The sequence below is a fragment of the Sturnus vulgaris genome, chromosome 2 (assembly GCF_052056855.1).
Source record: "Sturnus vulgaris isolate bStuVul1 chromosome 2, bStuVul1.hap1, whole genome shotgun sequence".
Taxonomy (NCBI): Eukaryota; Metazoa; Chordata; class Aves; order Passeriformes; family Sturnidae; genus Sturnus; species Sturnus vulgaris.
In genome coordinates this window covers 91,509,159-91,531,331 of record NC_142244.1, presented here as the reverse complement: position 1 = coordinate 91,531,331, position 22,173 = coordinate 91,509,159, and the positions used below count along the sequence as shown (strand labels likewise).

Below are 22,173 nucleotides of genomic sequence, written 5' to 3'. Positions count from 1 at the left end.
ATTCCTTCTTCTCAACAGAATCAGTGGGACAGTTCTCCATGCCCAAAACCTGAACAACACCTACAAAATGTACTATTCACCCAGGGAGTGGAAGGAAATAAAGTAATAGTATGCTCTTACAATCTGGATCTGCTAAGAAGGTGATGAGGAGGGGCAAGCTCACTCTGAGGCACTGCAATTTGAGTCCAGTGAGAAATCTAAAAAACACTTGAAGCTAAACAAATTCTTCTTGGCAGAAACTAAGGGGAAAAGGGGGAATAGTAGGATGAAATTGTGAGTACAGGTATCAGTGGGGAAGAGAAGGCTGAGGGCTCCTGTTAATGGGGAAGGGTAGTTATCAATGTGGGTGTGAGATACAGGAGATCCCTCAGAGCCCCTTCTCACATCTGCTGTAGAAAAGGGGCCAAGGAGAAAGACTTGGCTTATGGTCAATGGGTCAGGAGTGTGAGTGGCCTAGTGGGATGAGAAAAGACATCCATGTACTGGCACTCATGTCTGGCACTTATCTGAGGCAGGAAGAAGGCAGAAATAGACTTGCCATCTCATAGGTTTGCTGGTATCGAAACCACCAACTAATAGCCGTGCCTAGGGAAGAGTAAAAAACGTGATCCATAGGAAACCCTGCAGAAGAATGTTCACCCTCCTCTAGTGTTTCACAGATGGCAATCTCCAGGACATCACCACCTGTGCTGGCCACTGACAATTGGCACAACCTGGATCACTGGTGGAGCAAGAGCTGCCCTGCAAGGTGGCCTTGCATGACGAGCCAGCCTGTGCTCAAACAAGCGTGCTCAGGGAGGAGGGAGACCCAGACACAGCCTGCTGTGCCACCCAGCACAGCTGCTCTCATGGACAAAGCCACAGGTAAATCCTGGCAGCTGCACCCATCTGCAAAGGTCAGAGAGGGAAATGTAGGGACTCGTACCTTCACTTGGTATTTCCTGGTTTGTCACCCTGACCTTGGTGCTCTGGGAAGATGTTTGTACTCAGCACGAACGAAGACTGGGGCTGGCAGGGGCAGGTGGCCACAGAAGTTACCTTGTAGTTGTTTTCTCATTGACAATACAGTTCAGCACACAGTGAGACGTGCCAGCAGGTCCCATCCCTGCCTGCACCTGCACACAGTTAAATGGCTTGCTGGACCAGGGCCACAAGGACAGGCTTTGCTGAGATGGAAGAAGAGAAGGGCAAAAAATACAGGATTAACACAATGCACTTGGCTCTATTTCAACAGCCTTGTTTTGGTGCCACAAGGACCTCAGCCCTTCCCAAAAGCACACAGGGCACAACTTGTTTCAGGTCATACCACAACCTCAGCCACGCTATGGGCCTTCAAGTGCCAGACCAGCCATCAGTTTTTAGAAACACAGATGCAAAACTAACATGAACTGAAAGCAAGATGTTTATGCCCTCACACAAAAACATGACATTCCAATCCTATTCAGAAGTAGCCCTGCAAAAATCAAGCAAAATTAATAGCTCATATCAAAGCTGGCCTCACTTCAGGAAAATTTCTGTTGCCTTGGTAAACAGCTGAGCCTTCGTTTTTCTCCTTCCTATTGGCAATGTACTTCACTTGCTAAATAAAGATATATAAACAATCTCTCTTTGTACAATAATTTTTATGCTTTCCCCATCAGTCTTTTTCAATTACTTTCCCCTGCTCTGTGCAGTACAGTGCAAAGCAGCATTCAGAGTAAGCATTAAAAAAATGTCTGGGGTTTTGGTCAAGATACAAACAGGAGAAAACCAAACTTTTCTGGATTTAAATGTAAGGTGAGAAAAAGCCCCTGTTCCTTCATCTCTCTCTGTGAGAAAATGTCCTGCTACTGTTTCTCTCACAAAAATCTCATTTTTTCTGCACAGAAATAATGGTACTAATTTGCTCCAGTATACAATCTAGTATTCAGAATTTATCCGAAGTACTTCCATGCATAAAATAGTTAATTTTTCTGTTTTATATCCTAAGATCTTTATTGCTCAATACCGATTAGTTATCTCTGCAACATAAAGACTTCCCTTATGATTAAATTGCTTTCATTTTTGCCTTCCCTTGGAACTCCCTATAACTAATTTCCATTCATTCTCCACCCCCAGAGGGGCATTATCCTGGGCAGAAATATCTGCTCAAGTAGAATTGGAAACTGATATCTTTCTCTATCCAGTCATTTCAGCCTTTATGGCAACGAGCAGAAATCCCTGTTCATCAGTCTAACACCGATTTTAACGGGTCTTTGGGTTGAGGACAATCCCGGAAGCCGTTTCTGAAAAATACCCTACCCATGTGGTTATCTGGAGCTGCTTGCCAGCTTCTCCAGCAGCCCAACAGCAGATGGCACATAACAGATCAGCAAACCTCTCCCTGCACCTCCAGCTGCAAAGAGCAGCATTGCTGCACCCAGCCTTGACTTTTTCCATCCAAAAATCCTAAAAAACCAAAAGCATCATTACCTTCGAATGCAGATGGGCTAGGCCAGACTCCTCATGCACTCCAGCTTTAGTATAACGATTTCCCACGTGTCACTCCAACCCCAGCTTTTTTCTAGCAATCATCCTCAGATGAGGAAGAACCCTGTGAAACAAATTGTTATGCTGCTGGTGTAGCCTGCTCCCTATTAAAATAAAATGGGGGATGATGATGAGAGGGCACACACATTAAAAGGTCAAGAGGGAAGAAAACTGTGTGTTAACCAGTGGTGTCATCTGAACAGCAGCACACAGGCTCTCTAACTGATACATGGCATTTTAAGCATGCATGAGCCCTTCTCCTGTGCTGCAGGGAAAAAGCAACTCCCCTAAGACTAGGAAGAAGGATTTACTTGCCTCCCTATGCCTTGGCTTACAAGTGCATGGCATTAATTTGGTTTTAAATTATTCTGAATACAGTGCACAGTTACTGCTCCATCTATTCAAATAAATAATTTGGTTAAAAAAAAAAAAAAGCTGTTGTCGTTTCTATCCAAGAGCGAGTGCTTCTCACTTCACCAGCTGGACAGGCAAACCTTTGTTGATAACCCCTGCAAGCTTTTCCAGTGGTCAGCACAGAGGGACAGACTGTGCCTGGCAGAGAGAGGATGGGTGTGGAGAGCATGCTGCCAGCGTGTCAGACCAGTGGCTAACCATGATCTGGATGAGGGGCAGAGGAACTGTGCCAGCCTGTTGGAGCTGCCAGATTTCCTTAAAGGAGATGGTTTTCCCTACACCCACTCCCCAGTCTAGACCAAGTTTTGGCCCATTGTGAACATGGCTTGCTGTCAGCCACTACCCAGATGTTGCAGGGTTTGTAATTCAGCTCCATGCCTTGGTTATGGTGAGAGAGGTGAAACAAAAGAGTTGCATACAAAGGAACGCTGATTTTCAAATAGCATTTTGTATTGCAGCACTGCTCAATTAGAAGAGCTTGAAACATCTCCCATTAGGCTTCTGGGAAAGGAACTTCCCCCGCGTTTTAACAGCAGCTGGTGCAGACAAGAGCTGTTTGCCCTGGTGCTGTTGTCCTTGTGTGAGCACAGCCCACCCCAGCTTCTGCCTGGGGCTAGTGTGAGATGGGGATCCAGGCCTGCAAGAGGGATAGGTGCAGACCTCATGGAAACTGTTTGTTTCACAGTTTGGGGCTGGGACCAGCACCTTGCTGGGGCCCTCCACAGAGACAACCATGGTCTGTCTCCACCCTGTGTACGGGAGACTTGATTCATATGCCAGACACATGCCACTGTCCTCATGTTTCTACAGACAAGATGGTAAGCATCAGGAGAGAGGAAGATGAAAGGTCTGCCTGATTTTTGCATCATGTTCAGCTTCAAAAGAGTATCAGAAAGACTTTTTTTCTCCATGAGAAGGTAGAAAGAAATAAGCACCAATGATTGGCTCTATCTGCACTCAAATTGCTGGAAATTATTTTGAATTACAAATGTAGTAAGGGCACCTTGTGCTTGTACAGAAGCAGCACCACCCACAGAATGACTCAAAAGTAAAAGGTCTGGTTTAGCCTCCAAGATGAACTCATTGCTTAAATAATATTGTTAGGATCCAAGTTCTCCTCCACCTGCTTTTTTTCTTTTTAATATAATTAAAATGTAGAAAAAAACACCAGGTTCAAGATTCGACAACAGAACATTTTCTCAGCAAATATGTTACTGAAGCCCAGCAGATGCAGAAAGTACAAAACCTGCTATCAACAGGAGTAAAGAGGCAGGGTTTTATAATCAGTAAGTAGTGACATGGATGGAAGAGCAGCAATACCACCAGTCAGGTTACTTCAGTCAGCTGCACAGCTTCTGCATCAAAGTTCATGCTGGTGCTGAAGACAAAATTGCTGACTTTCTCCGCTGGCATGGAGGTTTCTTCAGATCAAATCAGAGGTGCTCAAGCACACCTAAACTGGCAGCTTAATTCTGTTACTGTACAGGACCTGCTTTATGAACAGAGCATCTACATCTGGAACTGCCAATCCAACCCCTTTAATTTACTCAGAACTGAAAGCACAAGATTTCATAAAGGACAAAACAAAAAGGGAGTATAAGAATGCCACATGGCAATGTCTCTCATTGCAAACAAGTATCTGCAAAATTGTAATAAGAATGCCTCAATCACAATGCTGATTTTAAACAAAAGTAGAATGTCTAGAAATTAAATAGAACAACCTCTTCTCTGATCTTTTTCTGTCTCTTCTAGTCGCATTAGACATGCAAACTACATATATTTGCTTTTTCAGATGAACACATGCAAGACCATTAAATGAATTTGTATGTAGCAGGTTCTGGGTGCCTACTTAACATGTTTTACTCAAATTTCTGTGTCAGCCTTTCAGCTGAGCCAGAAGACAAAGCATGGTATCAAGCCCAGGTTCACTGCCTTGGCCAGATGCTCTGTGACACAGAACCTTGATGTTCACTGCTCACCTCTCCTCTCAACCAGAGCAGGGATGACACCAAGAACTGCAGGAATGACACCAAGCACCAAGAACTGCCTGCTCAGGTGGAAGCCCTGGAAGAGGTGGGTGGCTGCTGGCAGAGGCAGTTCCTCCAGTTCTTGCTGTGCCTCCAGTACAGAAACTGGGGTCACGTAGAGAGAGATGTGCTTTCGTGGCACTGTGAGAAGGGGCTATTTAACTACAGGACTGGTTAAAAGTCCAAGGACTTCACAGCAGGATGAGACAAAGGCAGACTGAAGCTGATTTCACAGCCTGGAGAGGAGTTGGAGCCATGGAAGAGAGGGATGAAGATCCTGGCATTACAAAAAACATCTCAGACCCCAGATTAATGAAAGAAAAGACAGCTATCAAAAGGAAATTGATACAAGCCCATCAGCAATTTCTGCCATAGTTATAATTGCTTTGAGTGCTCACCAGGTAATAAAAAAGAACTGTTTTAGAAACCTTTCCCAGGTGGCTGGTTACTACAACAAAAAACAACCCTGTGTTTGTGAGGTCAGCCCCCAGCTGTGCATGGAGCCGCCCCATTCACAGCCACAAAAAAGCCTCACTTTCAGCGAATGCCCTCTAAGAGGGGATGATGCTCTGCCTTGCCTCCCCTTCTTAAAGCTGTTCCAAAGCTCTCCAGCGTCATCACATACCAGTCTGTTAAGAGACACCAAACTGATTATACTTGTTCGTAAAAAGTGTTTACAGAACTGCTTAATTCCTGTTATTAGCACTTGACACGATGGACTGGTTTTCTTGACACGACTGCAGCTCCACTCAGCACTCAGACAATCCCCCAAGAGCAATCCTGAGACATTCCTGCAGTTTAGCAGGCGAGCTGAGTCTCACCTCCAGACAGGCTGATAGCAGAGACTGAAACACATACAGTGCTCTTAGCTGTACGTGCAGCATCCTTGGCACTTGGCAGCTCCCAAAACTGTTCGTGTTTATCTGCTCACCCATCATTTGCATCAGCTTTTACTGCTGACCGGTGGGATGATCCAGTTCTAAAAGGCTCCACCGCTGTGCTGTACATCTTAAATTATACATACAGCACGCTGCCATAGGAGAAAAGCAATCAAAGTGATTTATTTCTGGGTGAACAGAAAGCGTCCCCTTTGTCTCAAAACAGTAATTACTGTGGGCCACATTCCAATGTTAGCCTTAGCCACGGCAGGAGTTACTAGAACAGGGATTATTTGTGGAGTAAGGTATTTCTCAGCAGGTATCAGGATGCTGGTTTTCAGCCCTAAAGCCTCTACATTAAATACCACACCTTCAATTATTTCAATTTACCTTTAATCAAAGGATGTGAAACTAGAGCACCTCCCTTTCTCTTTGCTGATAGCTGCTCACACAGATATGTAGAAAAGCAATTAATTACTGCAAATTTTAGAACCGAAATAGCTATGCAGGTATCTGTGAAGACGCTAAAAATGTCAGGAGAAAAGCAAGATAAATGTGAATGTTATTAAAAATAAATGTCTACTTAATGCAACATTTACCTAAATGTTTGCCAGAAAACAGTATATAAGGAATTTAAATCCTGATGTAGCACAATAACATACTGAGGCTAAACTCCACCTCTGCACTGAAATGCAGACCAAGATGAAAATCTCATTCTAATCCCTGATATCATCTGTGCTAGCCCTCTGCACAAAAGTGGATTTTATCCAACGTACAGTGACTTTGTAAACAACCCACTTCCTTTTTACCAATACTGAGTTTAGTTTTCTAATGTTTCCTTCCACATCCACATTAGTGCCTTATCAAACCCCACAGCCTGGCAGGGTTTTGGGATTTATACTCTGTTTTCCATCCACCAGGGCCTCTTAGTCACTGCTCTGCTGGATCAAAACCTCAGGCCCCTTCAAGACCTGCTGTCTTGAGTTTAAATAGAAGACCCTGCACCAGGCAAATAATATATGAGTTTTTCTTATGTTCTCACAGTTTATCAAATAATGTGGGTGGCTCTTACAGTGAGATTAGTTATTCCCTCAATTGTGTCCAGTCTGCATGCACATCTACAAACAGTAGCAGCAATCATTTCGTGTTTTCATGTTCTGCTGACACAAGTGTTAGACAGCAAAAACCCAGCATACGACCCCTGAGGAATCCTACTATATACACCAACAGCTCAGAGATGATTCCCTCCATCCATCTCCACCTGGAGATCTATCAGCATCAAAACCACTTTCTGTTGGACATTGTTCATTTTCTCTCTGGGTCAAGATGTGAAGAAGGCCCAATTAGGTGACTAGGCATCTTTTATCAGGCAAGCTTGTAATCTTGGTAAAGTAAAATACATCAGGCTGATTTGACAAGATCCATTTTCCTTAGGCTCAGATAAAGAGATGCTAACAAAGTGCTGTTCCCTTTATTCATTAATAAAGGACTCCAGTTTCAGTAGTTCCATTATTTTGCTTTGGATCAATGTCAAGCTGATAGACCTACACTTAGCACCAGCACTCAATTTTCATAGTCTGTTAGCAGTATACTTTTTCCACTCACTGACTAAAAACCAAAATACAGAGATCAACAGAGCTCCTATGTCTAGTCCTTTAAAATTTCATGGATAAATATTTGTTGGATTTAAGAATTCGAAAATGTTCAGAGTCAGCAGTTGTCCCTGGTAACCTTCTCTAGCTTCTATCTCAATGGAAAAGACTCCAATTTAATCACCTGTGATAAAGCTACATCTATTTATTAGGCCATGCAAAACTGTGTATTGACACTGTCTTGATCACTAATTTAATAGAAACAATCAAAATTTAGCCAGTTTCTTAGCTGGACATTCAAAACTTCCACCTGCAAAGCTCCTGAAAGCTGGTTTCAGCTCTGCACAAGCTTATCTTCTCAGCTCAGTGAGAATAAGCTCTTTTCTAGAACATCTTGAAGCATTTCTAGTCAAGCTATAACAATTTCTTTGATGTTTGTGTGATGGACTAGAAGAGAGTATAGAGGGCTTAATGTCAAAAAGTTAAACCTTTTCTAAACCAGAATAAAATACAAGCTTTGTTTTACTTAATTTGGGTTATGAGCAAGATATTGGATCACTTCCTAATTTGACTGGCATTATTTATTTCCCCCAAAAAGCCATGCTGGAAGCAATCACTGTAACACCAGGATAACACTCAACTTCATATACATGCAAGAGCAGTGACAGAAAACATCAAATGTCCTCACATGCACTGGCAGCTCCTAAACCTGCGGGGATTGTACTGCCTGACAGGGAGAAAGCTGGGACCTTGACGCTGTTCAAATTAATAAGCACATGCTTGACTAAGATTTGAACAGTGGCTGTAATTGCTGTCTGCATTATTTGTCTCTGCTGTGTAAAAACAGTGGCAGGCCCACAGCTTTTGAATATTCAAGGAGGAAATTCAAGATATCAAGACATGCTTCACAGACTGGGGGGTCAGGATATGTAACTCACATTGTCCATTTTTTTTTTACACACTACCTCCCCTCCTTTGGATCATTTCTGACAATGTAATGCTGCAGCTTGAGTTCTGAGCAAGCTCTAAGAACTTATCTTCCTCATGGAGGGCAGAAGGAAATGTCTGCAGACCATGAAAGATTGGATTTGCATAGCATAGATATTATCAGCTAACATGGAAACATAATATTCTTCCTTGTATCCCAGTAATATCTAACCCATCCTAATTTCCTGTTCTGCTCATCAGAACACCTGTGGCAGCAAATATACCCCTCAACAAGCTGGAGAAGCTGCACAGAGAGCTCCTGCACTCCAATCATGGGAGTTCCCATGAAATGGCTCCCATTAGATACCTGTCAGCAATCCTTCTCTTTCCATTATTTCAGCCTACTCCTGCTGCTTGATGCACAAGAACAACAATGCTCTATAGCCAGACAGACTTGAGCGAAGAGCACAGTTCTTAAGAAGTTTACATCGTCAGAGATACAGCTCTTCATGCCTCTCAGAGAAAAAGCACTCCCTCTCCAATTACATTTTAAAAATCCATTGTAGATTTTACTGGCACTGCTGCCAATGACAGAAACCACATTGTCAGTATGAAAGATGAAACTGCAACGTAACTAAGAATGAATGCCCACTTTTGTGCAAAAATGCAATCCTAGAAAGCTACAAAAACATTCAGAAACAAGAGCTCTTTTATTTGGCCCTGATACTGCCCTCGTGTACAATCCAGCTCACCAAAATAAGACAGCCCCCTATCATTAAAGATGATCTCATCGAAAAGCAGCTCCTAGCAAGTTTTCTTGCATGGGAGGCTTTAGCTGCCAGCCCTGATGCAGCCTGACTGGGAGCGGTGTTTGCTCAGCACATTCTGGTGGTTTCAGAGACAAAGCCAGCATTCCCAAGGCTCGAGATAATCAGGCAGATGAAGTCATGCACTCTGAATGCTCCAGAAAGAGAAATCGGATGGGGGATGTGGAGGGTAGGTGTTGGAGGTAGGAAATGTGGGGGACCACATTTAACATTACCACACAGAAAAGTAGACAGGAAAAATGTTCCCCATTTAATGATTCACTGCATTAATGACATGCTGGCATTACCAATAAGACAGTATTTGAAAGAATGAACCATTTAATCCCAGAAGGAGTCAGACTTACAGGCAGCACATCTAAATGCAGGCACTACAATGCAGCACCTATGTGCTCTCCCCAGGGATGGATCTTTGGTGGCTGCAGACAGAGCCTAAAGCCAGTGAAGTCCTTTCAGGGACCTCAATTAAGCATCATCTTGTTATCATCCTCATCTCTTTTGAGGGAGGTACTGCTAATACCAGTCAACAGCACGTAGAAGTAAAAGGTGAAGCACATGCCTACAACAAACCCTTTCATTCAGAGCCTGCTCAGGGAGTAGGATAGGGCAGAGAGGAGCACACAGAAGTTCTCAGTAGTGATACTTCCCAGGTTGGGAAACAGGCTCGAATTAGATACTAATAACCACCAACATTTCAGAAAGCAACTAGTGTTTTAAGAGGCTCTGGGTTTTGGAGTTCAACTACAACTGCTTAAGGGAAATAAGATTTCCAGCCCTTTCTAGAAAACCCTGTACTAGCTGCTTAAAAACTGAAATCATTGTATTGACCTATCCCTGAACTCCTGTGACTTTTTATATTCATCTCTGCTTGCAAGCCCTCCAGGGATGGATCTGGCCTCACACTGCAGCATATTTCTGGGGCTTACACTGAAATTATTATAATGGACATCTTTCTCTTCACATTTGGGAAGAGTGTGGTGAAAATCCTTTCCATTATCATGTGTTTTCAATCATTTTTTCCTCCTTCTTACACACACATCTCTTTCCAATTCAATAATGTATCATTTCCTTGCAGATAGCACAGCTGGATGTGTACAGCTCATTACTTTCTAAGAAGCTTGTTTTCTTCCAAATTCCCTATTTTTATTTGGACTCTAGCTTTATGCTTTCTACCTGGGAAGGGATTATGGGTATGGTCTCTGCTCCTGGATGGAAGTGTATTATATTCCAGTTATCTGGTGCATATGAGATGCAGCCACCTCTGGATAAACTGGAAATGTCCCCAGGGAGCATTTTTGAAGGAAAGCTCATGCCAGATGCCATGCCAGAATTTCTCTCCTTACAAGACAGGCAGCTGCAGTCAGGCTCAATTCTCCTATTGCCACTGAAATGGCAACATGAAACTTTAACTTCAGCATTTACACTTCAGCATTCCAGCCATGGATAAAACACAGCTAGCATCTCTGTTGTCAAACATCCTGCCATCTCTTGCTACATTGATTTCATTCCATGCTGAGTCTAGTGGCAAAATCCCAACACTAATGAAGTTAATGGGAGTTTCACCAGTGGATTCAAGAGGGCTGAAATTTCACACTGACTCTTCAGCCATAAAATTCCCTCTCCTCACCTCTGAGCTTAACAACTGTGCCCGTTACACCCAGCACGGAGGATCTGGGGTTGATCCAATATCCTTTTAAGTTAATGGGAAAGCTCCCACTAACTTTAATGAGGACTGAGATAGATGACTTAGTGGATGAGAGCATTTTATTTGAGAAAGGGAAGATGATGTTTCACAGCCACTTACAATGTCTTTTTAACCCCTCAGGTACTATTTCCGTGCTTCTCTAAACCCCTGTGTTGATGTCACATGCTGCCAATAATGATTTTGCAACAGTGAGGGACATTATAAGCATTCAGGTTTTTACTCTTCCCTCTTCTTACCACTTAATGTGAGCAATAACAATTGAGAAAGTCTGACTATCAACAGAAGCATTCAGGAGAGAAAAAAATAGACGTAAAAACGCACTGGAAAAAAATTGTCTGCGTAATCATGCTTGAGAATATGCCACAGCCTCAGTTGTGCCTGCAGCTCACAGCTACTTCTCTGTATTAAGGTAATGTCTTTTGTTGGGAAGCACACATCAGTAACCAAAAAGCTGTGACAGCAGAGTTGTGCTTAAGAGAAAAGCATTACTTTTGTATCAGTGCCAATCAATAGACCTGATTTAATGCTCTTCCCTTTCTGTGTGAATATCAGTGGAGGCTCATTCCTCATCCTGATCTTTCTAGCTCACCCCCCACGCTTGCTGCACAAAAAACTCACACTCGTGAGTTTTCGGCTTTCTCTTGTACTTCACCATGATCAGTTTTTCTTCAAATACCATTCCACAGGGCATCTTTTTAAAAAGGACATACTCTTAATACTGCCCATTTGTTTTAAATCCCAGTCCTAGAACTGCAAAGTAGTTTCTTTTATTCTGGATGAAGCAAGATGGGAGAAAACAGGTTACACTGATAATCCAGGCAAACTAGGTCTGATACAAGTCTCAGAGACTGTTGGAGGACTGTGGATGCCAGTGATAGCAGCATGACACCAAAGCCCATGAGAGCATCATACAAACCTTCACTGTGGTTCCCCTTAACCGGTGGCATGAAATTAGGCTTTTACTAGTGTTTCAAACCTTTGTTTTCACTGCTCTCTTTAAACCTTACTGTCAGCATCATGGCATGCTTGAAAACTGAGCAGGAAGTCTCAAGGCCACATACAGGGTGGAAATGACAGTCAGTTACCTGAAGCATCAGCCAGTGGGTTTTAATGCCATGGCACTGAAGGGAAACATATTTCAGCTCCAGAGTTGCCACCCCCAAGGCCCCGCATCTCCATTTTTTAATTTTTTTGGATCCCAAGAATATTCTCAGACCAATGTATTCAAAATGGAAATGAATAATCGCCAGCTTAACAACAATCATTAATCCACTGTAAGCACACTTCTGCATGAATCTATTAATTCTCATTTCCAAGTTTTCAGAATTAAAGTGTTTGATATAGTACATGCTACTTATTCCCTTTAATTAAACAACCTCCCACAGCTAAAGCGGGTGAAATATTTCATCAGTCAAGAGCACGCACAGCCCTCACGAATAAAGTTTCTGGGCTTGCCTGACACACAATAAAATATGGAGCATCAGCTGAAGTTCCTTAGCTCACCTTAAATCCCACTTGTGGCAGAAGCAGCAGGGGAATTAATTCCCTGCATTCTTTATAACAGGTACCTTAAGAGAGAATTGCACAGTTCAGATTAATATTGAATATCCTCTGTACCCTTCTTCACAGCCTGAAGTATGGCTCTGATCAACAGCAAAAAGAAATTATGAATAACATCGCCAAGCACCTGAATGACAGCAAACCAGTGACCTATAGGAAACTGCTTTGCAGTACCAAAGCAATTCCACATGAACAAAGGTCCATTCATGTGATGAATCCATGTGATTTGCCACTTGGCAACTCTGGCAATACATTTGAGTAGCAGGAGGATACACTGTCTAAGCAGTTCTGAAAAAGGAAGAGACTAGCTGTGTTTATACTTCTCAGTGCTGCAAAGCACGTGGAAGAACAGGAGCTTGAACAAGCCAATGGCAGAAAGTGCACAGTACCATTTTTTCTAATTCCTTATTTAATTCTATTTTTGGAAGCATCTACAAAGCATGTATACAGTGCACAGAAGTAATCTTATAATATTTGTGATTCATTATTATTCTCTTAAATAGAAAATGGAAATGTACCACTCTGTCAAGAAGTTTGTGTTGCAATCTTCACACATTCAAGACAAGCTGAAGTTTGTAGATGCTTTTTAAATGGTGTTTAATAAGCAGGGCCCAAGGTTGTGCTTTCAGCTTCTTATATAGTTGAGGAATCTCACAAACTGAGCACACAGACACAGGAGGAGGGCACAACAGTGAAAGCATTGGGGTCATAGGAGGTCATTTGACATGGGTGCTCCACATCCAAGCAGGACTGTGACCCTGCTTGCACAGAGGAGCTTAGGACTAGAGGGAAACAGAGAGCTTGGCATGCAGCAAGCACACTTGTCCAAAAGAGCACAGGCATTTGAGGAAGGCATGTTTTTGAGCCCAGAACTGAGAAATGGTGATTCCTTTGAGACTTTAAAGTTTGTAGGTCACTTTGAACAAGCTTCCTTTAAGTGTGTGCAATGAAAGTCATTCCTAAAAATCCCAGAGGCCTAACACCATCCCCTTGATGGAATCAGATTACAAGGAAAACTTGGGTCATTCAAGAAACATCAATTCAAAACAAAGTCATCTCTGGCAGTCCCAGTGGACTGCAGTGTAGGAGGCTGTGAATCACTGAAGACATGGGAAAATGGCAGCAAGAGAAAGAAAAAAAGGATCAGTTTGCAGCAGATAAACAGGTGTAACCTCACTAAATCCTTCTGCAAGCAGTTGTTAGGATCTGATCCCTGCCTGGAAACTTGCTGCTCTTCTAAGTATCCAACCACCAATACTAAACATCGTATAATGATTACTGCAACATGAAGCTTGTGAAGCTAGCCTGTTCCAACCAGTAGAGAAGAAAGGAACATCATTAAGCAGAAAGCTTAATGCTTTTTCTTACAGAGAAGCTGAAAGAGAACTCAAGAGGAACAAACTGCCAAACTTCAGCTGCAGTTGTATTGCATTGCTATACTATCACAAAGATAAACATCAAAATCCATGAGATGAAGGAATTTAAACCAATCATTCCTAATCTACTTTTTAAGCTCTTTCATACACTGAAAAAGCTTTTCACTACCATGGTGCAACAAGTGACCATCTCAAAGACAAGTCCCAAAACTGAGAATATATGTGGCACTGTCTCCTCTGTAATTCCAAAAGACTGGACGAAAATATGTTTCTACACAAATACAGGTTGGGCATGACCTGCTAATATGCACGTTGCAGCTCAGAAAGCTGATGGTTCTGGGCTGCATCAAAAGCAGTGTAGGCAGCAGGGCAAGGGAGGGGATTCTGCCCCTCTACTCTGCTCCTGTGAGACCTTACCTGGAGCCCTGGAGCCCTTACATCCAGCCCTGGGGATTCCAGCACACAAAATGTGAACCTACTGGAGTTCAGAGGAGTGCTGCAAACACAATCAGAGGGCTGGAATACCTCTCCTAGGAAAACAGGCTGAGAGAAACTGGGTTGTTCAGCCTGGGGAGACATTATAGCTCCTAAAGGGAGCTGACACAAGAACTGCAGAGGACTTCTCACAAGGGCATGTATTGACAGGACAAGGGGGAAATGGCTTTAAACTTAAAGACAGTAGATTTAGATTAGATATTAGGAAGACATTATTTACCTGTGAGGGTGGTGGTCTGGGCAATGATTGCCCAGAGAAGTTGTAGATGCCCTATCCCTGAACGTGTCTAAGACCAGGCTGGATGGGGTTTGAGCAAACTGGTCTAAAGGCAGGTGTCCCTGGTCGGAACTAGATGATCTTTAATGTCCCTTCCAACCAAAACCATTCTGTGATTCTATGAGACATCCAGAGTTTATTTTTAATGTTAGCTTATTACAGATGAAGAAAACTTTCAAAATCTCTATGGGATGGGAATTTAAGGTCCAAGGGCATAGGCACAGTAATATCATAGTGTTCCTTGAAGAGCTGGAACGTTATTTCCAATTCCATATGGAACAAAGGTGAAATAAACTGAGAAAGGAAGTAATGTTCTTTTCTTCTCCAACTTGAGGTTTTTAAGTCCCAAAGTATAATATTCTTTAAATTCTTACTATTAAGGTTTTATCCATTAAAAATATCTAACGCTTAAAACACATTCCCCTAGGTAGGATCAAATAACATTGGACAAGGGAGCTCAGAAGTTGGAGGGCTGAATTTTAATAAGCAGAAAATCTGAGAAAAGCCACAGTAATTCTACAGCAGAAAACTTAGGAAGACTCAGATAAAGAACAGTGCAATAGTCTATATTGAAGTAAGCACAAAATCCCCTTTCATATGACATTCTCTTTGCAGATTTGGCACCATCTCCATTTTTTTATATTTTCTGCAAGATTGGTGAAGTAAATATGCCTTGCCTAAGACAGTTTAGAAAACAGATATATAATTTAGTCAGCTGGTCTGGAATACAAGTTAACATTTCTGATCCCCTATATCTTCTAAAATGAGGCCTCTTAAAATCATAAGTAAATGTGCCTTAATACCTTCTGATATCAAACAGAAGCCAGTAAGAAATGAATTGTATTAAAGTTTGATCCAAAGCCAAGTCTAGTCATTTTGATATTTCCATTAAATTTCAGCCTGCCTTGGTATAAGCCCTTAGAGAACATGTAAAGTAAGTGTTGATGCTCTTCGTGGTTATTGCATAATGTTGCGAGGTTCTTTGCAAATAATTTCTTTTTTCTGCATCTCAGTTCATGGCCACTGTCCATTAAAAAAAAAAAAAGCATTCTCAAACTAACAATCAGGATGCCAGGTAATGTAGATGTGTGCTTCTCAGTACAGGCAGCATCACTGAGGAACAATGATTTTTGTCTGTGCTCACATGACACACAAATCTTGCTGGAACACTTTAACAAGCCTGTATATTCAAAACATATGGTGAGTGTAAACTGTAATCATTTACCAGAAGACAGTACCAAGACTGGCCAGTTTCCTCTAGGAAGTTCTAGGGCAAGAAATTCAGAGGCAGGGGAAGCACTGTTGAACTTCTCTATCAGCTGGAAAGGATAAGGATTACAGGAAGGGTCAAAGACATTCAGAGAAAGAAATGTCTTCATTAACTTTCCCTATTTTTTTTTCAGTACCTGTCTATTATCTCAGATGAGCATAAAAATCTATAGCTCTCTAGATCACAATTTACCATGACTTAATTTCAAGACTGTTCCTCCTATTGTCTGCTAACACAGATAAAACCTTCTGGAAAAATCTCTCTGCTTTCTTTTTCAGGCCAGTAAAAGATGGCTTTCATGACTGGGAAGCACAGCAGCTGAAAGCCCAGGGGAGGATTAGCTAAGAGGACCCTGCTAAGAGTTTATAACTCAATTGCACCCATCCTGACTGGGAGGAGATGGGTCCCATCCAAAAGTACAAGGCCTCACAAGGACTGATGAACCAGCAGAGAGACCAGGTCAGCCACTATCACTAACAAGAAAGGTGTATTTTAGCTCATTCACTGCTTTTGCAACAATTATGTTCTCTTGCCTTAAAAACAGAAGCATCACAGTCAGTGTTTTTAAGGTCTTGCATCCCCCTAATGTATGTATGTGTACTGCTAAGTCTACTGTTACAACTGTATAAATAAGAGGGCCAGCACAGACATTAAGATCTCTTAATTGAAAAGAGATGATTCAGAATTGACACACAGCATATCTTATCTCCCCTCATCAAGTTTTATGCATCATCAGCTCCCAATCCAACTCATATCCATGCTGATGTGAAATGACACAGTATTGACAGAGAGCTTCATACTGCTCTTCCACTGCCAATGGAGCAATCCTGTATTTTTTGTGTACTGATGGCAGGCAACACATTGTTCTTATAGCAGTGGGCAATGAGGTTCCCGGACAGGTCTACGTAAGTGCAGATATTTTTCATATTCAGTGGGAAAAGCTGGTGTGAGAAGTAGGTTCAAGGTGGTTTTTTCCAAGTATCAGAATTAAAACAACTTTCTCAAGTATCAGGGCTGCAAAACATCTCACAGAAGTCAAAGGGGTATGTGTCCCCAGCCCATTGGTATGGTGGTGAAAGAGGAAGAGCAGAGGAGATTTAATGCAATTATGTACTGTACTAAAATTGTTGAAGTATTGGTTCTCCCTCCCTAAGGATTAAGGCAACCATGTGCAGCCTAGGACAACGTGGATTATACTCATGCTCAAGGGTAATCCAACCTTTCCCTGGTGACCAATCTGCTGTGGAAAGGCTTGCACTGATTCTGAAAGGAGAATTGAGTTAGTTCTGAAACAAATCAAATCTGAAGCAGTCTTAAATGGAGGGAAAGTAAACATGCCACACACACATCTATCTGGGACAAAGGGGATTTCTTAGATGTCTTCATTTCCTGCTGCAGAGGCCGACTGCTTATTCAAGCCCACTGCTATTTATATCCTGCCTCTGTATCTTGAGAGAAAAAGCATGAACATCTTTAGAATGAAAGTTCCTCTGGCCTGGGTCTGCTGATCCTGGTCCCTTAGCAAATGCCTCATGTGATTATTTTGAACTCCACTCCTGCTCACTGGTGCAAACACACACACTTCTCTTGTGTGGGTGAGCACACTCCCAATGGTGCTGTCACCAGTCCTTTTATGCTGCTTCATTTCCATGGCTCCTTGGTGTATGCTCTTTGTCTGCTCTCCATTATCCAGTGTACAGTGCATAACAATTACTTTGGCTCCTCTTTTCAATTTGAGCTGTTCCTTCCTTTTGTACGTGAGCTGGGAGCTATTTTTTTCTTTTTAATTAAAGGGCTTTGTTTATGATATCAGGTTTTGAATGAAGATTTTATAGCACACACCATAATTATAACAGCTCCAATAAACAGCACAAACTGGCATTTACAGCTATAACACAATGTTATAGTTATATGCCAATGTAACGACTCCACTATATCAGCCTAAATATGGATCGATGCAATTCAAGCAAATCACATCTCAAAAGCTGCTACTGCTGAATTGCAACTCTCTTGAAGGAATCCTTGCTATTCTCTCTGTTCAGTGCTGGAAAATATCAGCCAGTAGGTCAAGAAGAAACTTCAGCAAGCAAGAAAGGAGGGATGGGCCAACACTCCCAAATACCAACATAAGAATTTCACTTCCCCTGTTTTGATGAGCATGCTGTGGGGCATTTGTGGTAAATATGCAGAAATACTGGCCATGTATTTTCCCATTCCCCATTTCAGAATTGCAGATGCTTAGCCTGTTTGAGCACCTTCCACAGTGAGAACACATACACTGAAGCTCCAAAGTCAAGCTGCTGATTCAAGTGGACATTGCACCTATTGCAATAACCACCTCTCTGAGTAAGAACAGGTTTGCTCAGGTCATGTAGTTATTTGCTTGATGATCTGTTCCTTGAAGTTCCCACAGCACAAAAACAACTCCATGCAGGGAAGTGGGCCTGCTCCTCTGCAAGCTGAGAGTGTAAGGGAGAAGTGTGGAGCAAAGCAATCATTCCTCTTCATTAGGCAGGGTCTAAATATTAAAGGTTGTACATGAAGGGAGAGTAGAAATACTTGAAGACAAGAAGATGAAAAACTGAAGAAGCTCTAAGGCACAAGAGAAAACAGGTGAGAAAAGCAAAAAAGCAGAGTAGGAGACCAAGTACAAATGAGGCAGGAAGGCAGTGCAGATGAGTAAAGCACAGGACAAGCAGGATTCCTGGAAGCTCAACCAGCTTAAATGAAAATTATGCTGGACCACATGCAGCTGCACTAGGAATAACACAAAAAAAATTATTCATCTGAATCATCATAAAAGTAAAATCATTGCAGCTAACTGTAAAATAGTGAAAATTCAAGCTAGGTGATTGTGTGGTACCCTACCCTCAAAGATTCATAACTGTAATATGCACAGCTTGATTTCAGATACATTCCTGAAGGTGGTTGGGTTTGTTCTTCAGAAATTCTAAGACTATTGCAGAATTAACATCCTGCTAATGCCGAGGAAAGCAATCTCCTCCTTTCATAAGTAACCAAAGCAGTTCCTGACATTGCATTATATAATGAGCTCCTCCATTATTACAGTTTTAGAATGATTTGCAAGCTTTTACAGAGCATTTGATTTAAACCACAAGGGTAACCTGCTCTCTTTTTCTTTTTTTCTTTTCTAAAGAATGGCCAGAGTTCATTTTATTAGGACAAAGTGCTTCCCAGAACTACCATGAAGTAGGAAAGCACCTTTGGCTCTTATTTCCCCAACACAGGATAACACAGCTCATCATGAAGAGTATTATTTCTCAAGAAGTCAACACTGGATGGAAAGGTCATTGTTCCAAATGATCCAGAAGTTCCAGAACAGCAGCCAAGGACCAGAAGACTTTCCAGGAACTAACAAGACTGTAAAGACAGATGTACATGTATTTCTAAGGAAAAAAAAAAGCTGGAGAGAAAAAAAAAAAAACCAAATGTGATGTTAATTTAGGGAGACAAGTCTCCAAGACCACTATTAAACAATATGGGATGTCACCATGGAGGGGTGACATGACAGGTAATCTAATGCTAACTTTTGTAACATGCTCAGACTTCTAATTTTTACAGGAAAAGTAATACTAAAGAGTATTAGGAGGCTGACAACATAGATGTGATTATATACTGCACCAGATATGCCAGCTAAAGATACAATTTCTCTTAAACATTCTGAACTTTACTGCAGAATGATTCCACAGAGACAAACCAGAGAAGTGGCACATCTGATCTCTGTTAGCACAAGGAACAAGAACCCTGAGACTTACTAACACAAAACATCAAACATTGATAAGGTCAGCACTCACTGCTGAATTAGTAAGGGCAAAGGACAAACATATCTAGGTTTAATGAGTTCTCTGTGGCACCCACCCATTCCTGGTGGGTTCTTCAACACCTCTTCACACTGCACTCTGTGCTTAGTCCAAGCTAGTTGCACAAGAGCCCTTACACTATGAAAATCTCTTCTAACATAATCACAGCTGCCCTGCCTTTGGAGATAGGTTGTGGCAGCACAAAGTCAGGCCAATGCCAGTGCAAAACCAAGGAATGTGAAGTAGCACCCCACTTTTCACTGGGACATTAATCTGCAAGGATTTTCATTAGGAAAGCTGTCCTAAATACCAGTACTCTTAATTTTCCTGGGCCCTTAACATTGACATTCTCTCCTGTAGTACTAATTCCTGTGAATTTACTTACATATAAACACACTGTACACCAAAAAAGCGTTAAGTTTAACTTCTATGAATTAGCTATGTATATTCAAGTGAAAATAAACATCCTAACTCTCCAAAGAGAAATGATAAAGACACTTGGTTAATGACTCCAGAGCCTGTTCTCTCTGTCTGCTGGTGCCCTTATTCGCAATTCTTTATTGCTGTATTATCATCATCATCATCTCTGGACTTAGTATTCCAAACATACCAGCTGCCCACAACTGAAGGGCTTCTTTGCATTACCAATTATAATTGCACTGAATGCACTACTGGTCCTGTGACATAAAAAGGAATTAAAAAAAAAGTCATCAAGCTTATTTCAACTTGAGAGAGTTGAACCCAGGTGAAAAACTAAGTCAGTAACCCACAGAACCCACTAATTAATTACCATATAGATGTATGTATCCAATCTAATGGAGATCAAAATTAAAAAAAAAAAAAGCCCATTATTCACCACCAGTTTCAATTACAGGTGGGAGAATAATTCCTCTTAACTCATTCCCTGTGGCCTGGCCCACACTCAAGAGATGTTTTTTGGGAAGAAGCTTAGAAGCAAAAATCTGTCTTGAAAACTGGAGCAAGACACCTCTTTCAAGTCTTCCCTCAAAAATGAAAAAAAAGCCCCATCACCAACAAGGAACTCCCCAAAATCCCAGTTCTCCCCTTTTTAAGATGACTATTTTCTATAGTAAGACACTGAGATCAACAACTTTATTCATCCATTCCTTCAATAAAATGGATTAAATTAGCATTAATTTGTTAACCTTTCTTTTACTTCTTGCACTCATGCCACAGGATGTCAAGCTAAACTCCAAATTAAATCCATTTAGGAAAATAGAAAAGAACATTTCTTACCTGTTATTCTTTCCTCATAACTGTGGACTCCCACTGCTGAAGATAATCTGTCAAGTTAGAAAGTCTTCTTTTTTCTTTCTTTTTGTTTAACCTCCCACTCTTAAACCATTTAATATTACCACATGGGAAAGAAAATGCAAGGAAAAACTTGTCTAATGTGTCAATGGCTACATGCCACTTCTATTAGTCAGCTTCTGTATCAGCCTGGGTGGATAGTTCAAGTAACAACAGGGGAAACAGCCTATTTTCTAGCAAGAAAAGACACACTAAGAACGTGCCAGAAAAAAATTACATTTTAAAACACAAAAAGAGCATAGGGCTCCAACATCATGCAAAAGACCAGAAAATACTAGTTTTAAGTTTACTATATAGAAGTTATTTTTCACATTAAGTCAATTTAGGTCAAAAAACATTATGTGTTCATTTCTCCAACAAATTAAAACTATATCCAACAACATGAATGCCCACCTAAAAAAGAGAAAAAGACAGAAAGCTATTGCTTTTGCAAGACACTGGTACAAGAACATACATTAGGCATTGTTACCACATACTAAAGCTGGTGCACATTTGGGCTGCAATTGCAGTATACTTTCTAGAAGAGTATTGCACAACTGATTTACTTGTTAGTCAAAATAGTGAATGAATGGCAGCATTTACTTGCATCCTTTAATTCACATGGTACAGGCAATCTGTAATGCTCTTCAGGACTGTGCATGCTGTACTCTTGCTGGCTTGCACTTTTCCACTTCATAAAAAAGGCACTGAATTTTGAATGTACTGAAAAGAAAGGAATAGGAAGGTTCACAGTTCCTAGAGCATTTTAAGAGATCAGTGTTACTTTAGCAATACAATTTTCACAGCTTATTATATGCTAACACATTTCCATTTAAAAATGAGTCATCACATCCCACTGGAGTAAGAAAACAGAGCCTGTAAGATTCAGATTGTAGAGACTGCCCAAGTTTCATTTATCCCTAGAGCACTCAATTAAACTATCTTAAGACCAAGAAGAAATGAAAACCCTTACAGTTATTTAGTAGCTATTGCCAAGTAAATTGTCAGACCTGGTTCAAAGGACCTGTAATCCATTTTTAATTTACAATTTAGGCAAAAATCTGACTCATTTTTATAGGTGAAATTGTATGGTGGCATTTTGAAAGTACTTCAACTTTGTGTTGTAACAGAAGCTATTGTTCTAAATGGGGGAGATCTCTATTTCCCCGTAGTGAAACCACTAAACCA

At 41.4% G+C, this 22,173-nt stretch overlaps 1 protein-coding gene across 1 annotated transcript in view; it reads right to left on the bottom strand.

The window, feature by feature from the left end:
* Nucleotides 1-20,947, bottom strand: part of ECRG4 (ECRG4 augurin precursor) — a 65,589-nt gene extending 44,642 nt beyond the window's left edge. Inside the window, exon 1 of the mRNA XM_088160099.1 lies at nt 20,932-20,947. The gene's annotated coding sequence lies outside the window, so the exon portion shown is untranslated. The remainder of the gene's footprint in view (nt 1-20,931) is intronic.
* Between the last annotated feature and the right edge of the window lie 1,226 nt (nt 20,948-22,173).